The sequence below is a fragment of the Phacochoerus africanus genome, chromosome 4, assembly GCF_016906955.1.
Source record: "Phacochoerus africanus isolate WHEZ1 chromosome 4, ROS_Pafr_v1, whole genome shotgun sequence".
Lineage (NCBI taxonomy): Eukaryota > Metazoa > Chordata > Mammalia > Artiodactyla > Suidae > Phacochoerus > Phacochoerus africanus.
Window position 1 is genome coordinate 20783279 of NC_062547.1, and position 9813 is coordinate 20793091.

At 38.1% G+C, this 9813-nt stretch overlaps 1 pseudogene; it reads left to right on the forward strand.

The window, feature by feature from the left end:
- Window positions 1-8990: 8990 nt before the first annotated feature.
- Window positions 8991-9471, forward strand: LOC125124096 (40S ribosomal protein S23-like; annotated as a pseudogene).
- The last annotated feature ends 342 nt before the right edge of the window (window positions 9472-9813 follow it).

A 9813-nucleotide genomic window follows, 5' to 3' on the forward strand; every position in this document is an offset into this window, starting at 1 on the left:
TAGTAAATAAAGAACAGCATGAATTTAATGCTGAGTCTAGAATGTATATTTGGAGATTAATAAAGCACTTGATATAACCTCTCATGAAATTTTACTTGCAAATCTGAATGAAATTGGCTTGACTAAAAACAGAATCCCATTGTCTCAAAAAATCACTTAAAAGTCTGTTAACAAAAGGTAATGAGAAATAGCAGGGATCCTGGATTAGGGCAGTATCCAGAAACTATTGGGTAGAGAGTGTGGAGGAAGTCCCGAGTACAGTTCTATGAGTGTTTGGAAGGATAAAATAAAGAGTAAGTAAACGCATTAAATAATGATCTTTAAAAGTTCAGAGCTGCAAGCATGAACAAACACTGATGTGAAAAGGAAGAGATGCTAATAAGACATTAAGTAGATGACAATAGATTCAGATGCACAAAATGACAATTCAAACTGCCTGAAGATTTTACCAAATGCCAGGATTCGGCACTTCCCACTCTTATTTGTGTGTAGTTTAATGGGATATCTTTCAATGAGACACATCAGTATGAGTATTAGAGTGTGGTTTAGGCAGATCAGAACCTCCAAAATGGTAAAAGCCGGACACATTTGTTTCTACTCACTTATAGTGTCAGATTTGGTGCCTCTAGTAATGTCAGGACTTTTTCTAATAAGTTAAAATCAATGGTAATAATTTTAAAAATACCAGAGTTTTCTTCATTAGACCTTTCTGTGTTCTTTAGTGTCTCATAAAATCTTTGCAGCCTTGATTTACTCTGGCAATGTGGACCTAAAGTCCTGGACACTTCTTTCAGCTCTCATTTATAATGCTTCCCAGGCTCAGCATCAAATGACAGTTGGACTTCTTTATACTTGTTTGTTCCTGGATGCACTATTGTACTTGAAATTTTCACTTTTCTTTCTTAAAGGTGCTAGCTTTCATTAACTTACATTTTGGAGGACTGTTTGTTTATTTGAAATCAAACTTACATAAAACTGGCTAAAAAGTTGGAACAATTTTGGCATTTAGCTTGTTGGGGGTTTTGTGATATTCTTTGTCTGAGATGACCAAATAATTTATTGTTTGAATTAGGACACATTTGAGAAAGAAAGAGGATGTTACCATAGGAACACTGATCTCTTTGGAAAATAGACATTAACTTTACGTTGTCCTGGGAAAACTAAGGTATGTGGTCAACTACCTTTGATGAATGGAATGGATCCATTGAGATGCTTTGGGGGTTATACCCACAACTATAGGTCCTTAGGTTCTCAGAGAAGATGAGAAATTTTTCTAGGTCATTTGTCTTTACCTTTCAACCAAAATGCATAAAATAAACAATCTACATTTTGGAAAATTATTTCCCAGTTTTGATCTTTCAAATATACCTTGCTTGCAGCAGAGCTTAAATTGCAAATTTAACCTGTGTATTTTGACAGACTGGAGTTCCAGCAAACTTTTGTAGGTGAGCTGCCCAATTGAAGAAATATAGTGTTATGATGATATCTGGGAGATGGATTACTAAGATGAAGGGCTGTAGAGTAAGGTACATTTTGGCAAGTAAGATCTAGAAGTATAGCTTATTGTCAGGGCAAAGCTAACTGCCTTGTACCCGGACACATGCAAGGATCTCGCTTTAAGGGAGAGTATGATATATGAATGTGATTAGCATAAAAAACTGTTTAATTCAAATTATAATGCAAAGCCTAAGTATAGTCGACTAAATAGAGTAGTGACAATATATTTTATTTTATTTTTGAATGTATATGTAAATACTGGCATTTACATTTTAATCTCTTTGAGTGTACCACCACAAATTCTCATATTTTGATCACTAAAATCATGAAGACAATTAGGCTAATAACCATGAATTTGAAGTTTTAACTCCTTAGAGTTAAACCAGTCAACAAAGTGAGAGGTTGAATGCCAAAGATTGTTTAGGGATAGGGATTACCATGATTTGGGGACAAAGTTAAGACTGTGTATCTTGTTCCTTTTGACTATAAGAGAAACAAGCAGGCTCACAAGGGAGACACAAGTCTACCAGATGCCTTAGAGTTCCATTGGGGACACAGTGATATTTGCTAATGTGTGAAGCGTATTGAGCATTAATTAAAGAGCCTTCTGTATGTACTTAGACTAATGCAGATATCCTTACACTGCAGGAAAGAACATATGCTGTGTGGGGACCATAGGGTGATAGCCTGGTCTGATAGTCTCTGGAGACACAAAGGGACAGTCAGTCTGCTTAGGCAGCTGCTTCCAAAATAGTCAGTGCAGACATGGCTTGTACTATTATTTGACTTTTAAGAAACCCAGAAATTGATGAAGGAATAATTGAATCTCAAGTTTGGAAGCTCCCTACTTCCATGTGATGTTTGAAATCTTTCCAGAACACTGACTCGGTATCCCATCTCTTCTTACTTTATAGCTGAGCCTTTTGAAGGAGTTTTTATCCACTGTATCCATTTTCTCTTATATCTTTAAATCTGCTTTCTATTCCCACATGACTCTTTGAAAGATCTCTTAGTAGACTTGTCCAGCTACCTGTTTATATCTAAATTATTTCCTAGATAGTAAGCTTCATGCAGGTAGAGTCTGGGTTGTGCTGTTCATCACCATATCCCTACCTGTATAATGCCTTGCTTATGGTAAGCATAATCTAAGTATTAGTTGATCAAGTAAATGAGTGACTTATTTAATGGTTGTGGCCAATAAGTACCAAATAGTTCTTAATTCTTTGCATTTAAACATTTTCCTTCTGTCTCTTTCATTTTTTCATCTAGTCCTTAAACATTGGCATTTATAGCATTTGATTCTCTGTCTTTCTGTCTAACCTTATATACCTTTCTTAGTGACCTATCCTTGGATAGATACTAATACATGATTCCAGAACACTGTGTCCAGTCAAGCACTAAGACCTTTCTCTTCCATGTGTTGAATCAACCTTGTGTTGGATCAACTATATGCTGAACATCTCCACCTGAATAAGTGGTCTCCGAGTTTGCCTTTGGAAATATTCTTTGGCAGAGAAATCTTCTAGATTCTTCAGGCTTCTACTTATTTCAGTGAATTAAATACTTCTTCCATCTGTTCTTCATCTCAATTTTCCTTAGGGAATGTTCTGCTTAAGCTTAATCCTTTGTCACTTTTTGGCTGCATAGTTTTCCCATGTTTGAGTTATTAAATAACCATTTAAGATTTATATTTATGAAAAATACAAAAGAGAAAGTTGGAGCATCTTAGAAAACATGGATGCTGCAAGACTATTACTTTGACTAAATAATTGCTATAACTGAGCTTCTATTATGTGTCAAAGCAGTGTGTTATACACTTCTACACAAATAATCTTTAATCCTCATAAAAGTTCTGTAAAAGAATTACTATTATCCATATTTTACATATGAAGAAACTAAAGATTAGAAAAATTAAATGCCTTACCCTAAGTCATACAGCTAGAATGTGCCAGTGCTCTAACAGGTCACATAGGTTCCAGCTAAAGCTCTTCATCCACTATGTACACATTTACTGGACCTCTCTGGTTTAATGAAGTCAGTGGTCTTGGCGTGTTTGTTAGCAATAGTTGTTTTTTTTTTTTTTTTTTCCTTAGGTGAAGCTTCTGTGTTCTTCTCTGACTCTACCACTCCTGCTCAGAAATTATCTCTGAATCCCTTGTGCTTTCTGACTCTTTTTCTTGAGATCCTTGAATGACTAATAGAACAGCCCTGATTCCAAGCAGAAAATACTACCATTTCAAGGGCTTTTGGCTCATCACTGAGGTGGTAAATAGGAAGTCTTTAACAAGAAAATGAGCTGTGTGGAAGGGGGGAGAAAATGAGTCTGTTCTGATATAATCAGGTTGTACTTTTCTGTTATGCTGGACTGGCAGGAAATGAAGAGGATAAAGAGATAGAGGGCTGAGCAAAGACCTCCAAGGACATAAATACAGGGATAAAAGAAAATGTTCTTGAATTCATGGTAAGACACATCACTGTCCCAGTTTTTGGTTCATGGACTGGGCTACTTTAATCTCCAAAGAGGGCAACTTCAGTGAAAAGATGTCAAGAGAAGAGAACTTACCACTGAGTTTGAAGTGAAAAGGGCATGGGAAGTGATTCAGAGGCTTCCAAATTACTGTTTCTTTGAAGCTTCCTCTTAAAATGGAATTAGGCCATTTAGGAAACAGGGAGTTAGAAAAATACCACTGTGAACAATAGCTAATTATTATTGTTGCTATTGTGAAGTGCTTTCTCTGTGATAGGCACTGAAATATCCATACTTCACTGGTCCTCACAACTCCTATGCAGAGTATAGAATCCCCCCTATTTTAAAGTTGAAGAAACTGAAGCTAAAAGAAATTAAATGCCTTGTGCAAAGAATAGCAAGAACATGGCAGGGTGGTGCAAAACTCCCACTGCATTGGATTTCCTGGTATTTTCCTTGAATTATTCATTGCTTTGGTCACTGCAATGTAGTGAAAATTGGACAGATCACTTAGATGTTCTTCTGTCTTTTCTGGGTTTTTCTTGCTGGAAAGCTGGTACTTGGTGACATGGAAGGCCACTGGGCTTACACCTGCATTCACACATGCCAGTGTTACCTGACCCCCCCCCCCCCGCCACTGATTAATAGTGAGGATACATTATCAGAGCTAATAGGACTCAAATGAAGAAAACTGGTCAAGTGAAACCCCCTAAATTGGTTTGTGTTCTTTCTCTGTCTCTTTTAATACCTGATGCTAGGGATTTTCATCCTTGCCCAGTCAGGCTACAGGGGAAAGGATTAGCGTAAAGAACTCTCAGAGCGGTGATGAGAGTGCAGCCAGCTGCTTCAATGGCCCATTTATTAGCATGACAGGAATTCAAACCTAGCATGGGGGGGGGGTCTTTTCTCTGAAAACACTGCTTTGCTTCAGAAAGACGATCAATCCTCCTGTCCCAACCCTCTTAATTTTGTTCTTTTCCTGCTATTTCCTTCCATCACAGTGAGTTTGCCACCCTCCTCCTAGTCTCTCTCTGATGAGCTCTTTGCCTTGTGATGAATGAAGTATGAGGTACAAGGGGCGAACCTCCCTGGAGGACCTGTCTCTTGAAGCAGCAGCAGCAGCACCATGTAGTGGGAACCACAAAGCCTGGGTTCTCAGCCTGGCTTCTCCACTTAGTACTGTGTAGTCTTGGATCTGTTGCCTGACTTCTCTGTACCTAATTCCCTCCCCCAGTAAATGGGGGTCATAAAAATACATGCCTTATCGGTAAATACAAAGGGTTGAGAGCTATGTCTGGCACAGAGTTAAGTAGTTAATTCATATTAACTATTATTATTAGTGGAGAGAGGGCATACGTATATAGGAAGGACGTGTGGTAGGGGCAACCCCTCTGCTTTGTTCAGCTAGTTTGTGCTTTTATTTCTCATCAAATGCTATAGCAGCTTTACGCTGACTGCAAGATTTGATTTTTGTATTTGAGATGCCTGACTGCAGGGTCGCTGAGTAACCTCAGACATTTGTCTTCCCTCAGGCTGTTGGTATGTGGGACAGGCACCACAGACTAGCCCAGGATTGTTTCTGTCTGCTGCAGATATAGCCCATTTGGAGGAAAATCCCTCCAAAGGACAGCTAAAAGGGCACTAGAGCTCAAGGCCAGCTGTACAAAAGCTGCAATTCCTATTTCTGGTGTTTCTAAAATTGTATACACACACACACACTATATATATATATCTATGTCTAGATATATATAGTGGTTATAGATATATATATATAGTGGTTATAGATATATACATAGTAGTTGACAAGGGTTCAAGTGTCTTGGACTTGCCTTAGTTATGCCCTGGAGAGGTGCCCCAACAAGGGCAAAGCTGAATAATTGCAAGTTCTTTATGCTAATTTTAAAAAGTTTTGCTTTATTCTCCACATGATTTTCTGATATTGGATTATAAGAAAGTTTCCTTTGTCTTGGCTAGAGCTGAGTTTTCCTGGGCCCTCACACTCTTACTCCTTTAATATTGAGGAAGAGAGGGAGCCAATCCTGGGGAAAGCTCTTTAAAGGAAGATCATTTCAATGAAGGAAGAATTCTTCCTCTTTGCCCAGAGCAGACCTGGGATGGGCCATCCACCCAAGGTCTTCTTAAGGGGTAGAGGTAAGCTAGGGGACATAGAGGGAATCTTTGGCCCAACTAACTTCTTAAAGGTTGTGAATAAAAATTTTTAAAAATTATGCATACACACCCATACCAAATAAAATCTTAAGAGAGGGAGCTTGGCCATAAGTCAGGAGTCTATTGAATGTTCTTAGCCTTGATAGGTCACATCCATCATCTAACCTTCTTGGGGATAAATAAGTAGGGGAATGTGTAGAGCAGAGAGGAGGAGTAAGCAGAGCTTTGTGGGAAGAGAAATAAATTGCCTGCAGATCAAGAAGTGTTGTCTTGAATAGACTCTGTGATAAAGTGGTATTTCTCAAACTAAAGGGTAAAGATGTATTCTCAGAAATTCATGGGTTCTTTTTGAGAATTGTTTAATTTTATATTATGATCTGAAGAGAGCATGTAAACACATTCCAACCCATCTGTATAACCCTTTCAGGACCTTCATTTGCATTTGTGCTCTATCAAGTAGTACCTTAAAAACTTCAAGTAATAATGATCAAGAACAGAAGTGGACATCATACATGTGATGCATTTGCTCCAAAGGAAGGTCAGATGATGTTATGGCAGTTTGTGCAGTGGTTTGAAGAAGAAGAAATGGTGGGAAGAATGAAAAGCTCCATCATTCATGTTATTTCATGCTATATAATGTTAAAAAAAAGAACAACAAAGCACCAGACTCAGAGGAATCAGCTCTAGAGATTTGAGCTGTTATTATGAGCACTGGTTTCATTTATTAAAAAAGAAAATTAGCCATCACATTAAATTGATATTGGGGCAGTTCGATTTAGTTGGATTTTAGGCTAAATATAATGTGTAAATTTATGAAACAACCCAAATGTCCATCAACAGATGATTGGATTCGGAAGATGTGGTATATATACACAATGGAATACTACTCAGCCATAAAAAAGAACGACATAATGCCATTTGTAGCAACATGGATGGAACTAGAGAATCTCATACTGAGCGAAATGAGCCAGAAAGACAAAGACAAATACCATATGATATCACTTATAACTGGAATCTAATATCCAGCACAAATGAACATCTCCCCAGAAAAGAAAATCATAGACTTGGAGAAAAGACTTGTGGCTGCCTGATGGGAGGGGGAGGGAGTGGGAGGGATCGGGAGCTTGGGCTTATCAGACACAACTTAGAATAGATTTACAAGGAGATCCTGCTGAATAGCATTGAGAACTTTGTCTAGATACTCATGTTGCAACAGAACAAAGGGTGGGGAAAAAAATGTAATTGTAATGTATACATGTAAGGATAACTTGATCCCCTTGCTGTACAGTGGGGAAAAAAATAAAAAGATTTATAAGAAATATAAGCCAGAAGATATTTCATCGAGTTTTACATTTATAAATATTCAAATAACACTGTTTCACTTAGCTAACACATAGATCATTCTTATGCTAGCCAGATGCAGTTAGTCCAATGATTTTTATTTTAACTCATTTAGCCCTCATAAACCCTCATAAATTACTCCATAAGATTGATATTATTATTATTATCTTTAGATAAAGAAATAGAGACAGAGAGGGGGCCCAAGGATCATGACCAGCAGGCGCTAAGCTGGGGTTCAAACCCAGGTTTTCAGATCTAGAGCTTATGACTTTAATCACTATTTTACATGATCCTTGAATTATCTAAGTTTTATTTTTCGTCTTTTAAAGGGGGTCAGTTCACTACTCAAGTTTCAGAAACACTAGGGAGATATTACTATGATCATCCAAGGCATTTATTATTGTCCCTTCAATTTCCCATCACGTGCATCTTTTTCTCTTATTCTATATTCACTTTCAACTATTTATTTTTCTCTGACTCTATTTTCCTCCTTTTCTATCACATTAGGCTTCATGCCGGGAAGTCTTACTAGTGACTTCAGGTCTGGATTATGAACTGCTATGTCTTCAACACTCCTTCTACCTGCCCTTATTGTGTACCATCAATAGAATTTAGGAACATCCCCCTGTTCCAGGAGTGGAACCTGATTGTCTTAATCCAATCAGGTTATCTTATACCCCTTTCTGTAGTGATTTGTTTAGCTAACTCCAGCTGGCACATAGCATTCCTCTGCCAAAAGGGATTGGCTCAGGAATGGTCCTATAGCAAAGAATGGGCTGATAAGATGTGAGGGCATGTTTGAAGGATCTCCCAGAAGCCAGAGTTCTCTCCTTCTGACTCTTGTAGTTTCGCCATCACAAGGAAAGCCAGACTTGGAATGAAATGGTCACTGCAAAAAGCAGAGAAAAGAGACTCTGATGACTTTGATTGAGCTACTGAATTGATAATACTGAAGGCCATCTTTTCTTTGAGACCTTTGTTACATAAGCCAACAAGTTTTTTTTTGTTGTTAGTTTAAACTAAAGCAATCAAAATAAAGAGTTCTGTGACATGTCCTGGTTGAATGAACTTGTAATGAATTCTGATTGTTTTATCCAGTTCTGGTTCCAGATGACTTTCACTTACCTATATTTGACAGTGGATTGATTGTGGTTTGATTATAGTCTTCTTTCTCCAACCTCTATGACAACCCTGCATTTAAATAACTAATTTATGCTCTGTATTAGTTTTTTTTTTAATGATGTGTAACAAATTACTACAAACTTAGTAGCTTAAGATAACATAAATTTATTATCTTTTGGTAAGTCAGAAGTCCTGTATGGGTTTGTGTGCTAAAATCAAGGTGTTGGCTGGGCTATGTTCATTTCTATAGGTGGTAGAGAAAGATCTATTTCCTTGCCTTTTCCAGATTCCGTAGGTGTCCCACATTCCTTGGTCCCCTTCCTCCAACTCTAAAAATAGAGGAAGCTCTCTTTCTCAGGCCCAGGTGCCAGCAGGATGGGCAAGTGCCAGCAGGATGGGCAAGTGTTGCAGTCTTCGTACTGCCAGGAAGCTCCATAGCCATCGATGGGACCAGAAGTGGCATGAAAAACAGTCAGGAAAACCCATTTCGGCACAGCTCTGAAGGCCAATCCTTTTTTTAGGTGCGTCTCATACCAGTGGAATTGTGCTTGAAAAAGTAGGGGTTGAAGCCGAACAGCCAAATTCTGCCATCAGGAAGTGTGTCAGGGTTCAGATAATCAATAACGGAAAAAAAAAAAATCACAGCCTTTGTACCCAATGATGGTTGCTTGAACTTCACTGAGGAAAATGATGAAGTTCTGGTTGCTGGATTTGGTCACACTGGTCATGCTATTGGTGACATTCCTGGAATCCACTTTAAGGTTGTCAAAGTAGCCAGTGTTTCTCTTTAGGCCTTATACAAAGGCAAGAAGGAGAGACCAAGATCATAAGTTTTGATGGTAAAAGCAGGATAGTAATAAATTTTCCTATGCCAAGGATATTGGGGAAATTATATACTCTGCATAGGAGTGGCGAGGATCAAACTTATTGGGGCTTACTTCTGTCACACCACGTGGTATGCAGAAAAATGCCCCTGCAAGATGTCCATGCCTTGATTCTCAGAACCTGTGAAATATGTTATTTACATTTCAAAAGGACTTCAAAATAGAGAGGTTATTCTGGATTTTTCAGGCAGATCCAGTTGAATCCCATGAGTCCTTAAAAGTATAGGACCCTTCTTGGTTTCAGTGAGAGAAAGATGGAACAAATGAAGAAAGATCATATTCATGATGGTTTTATTTCAGTGCCTGTCACAGATAAAACACTTCATAACACCA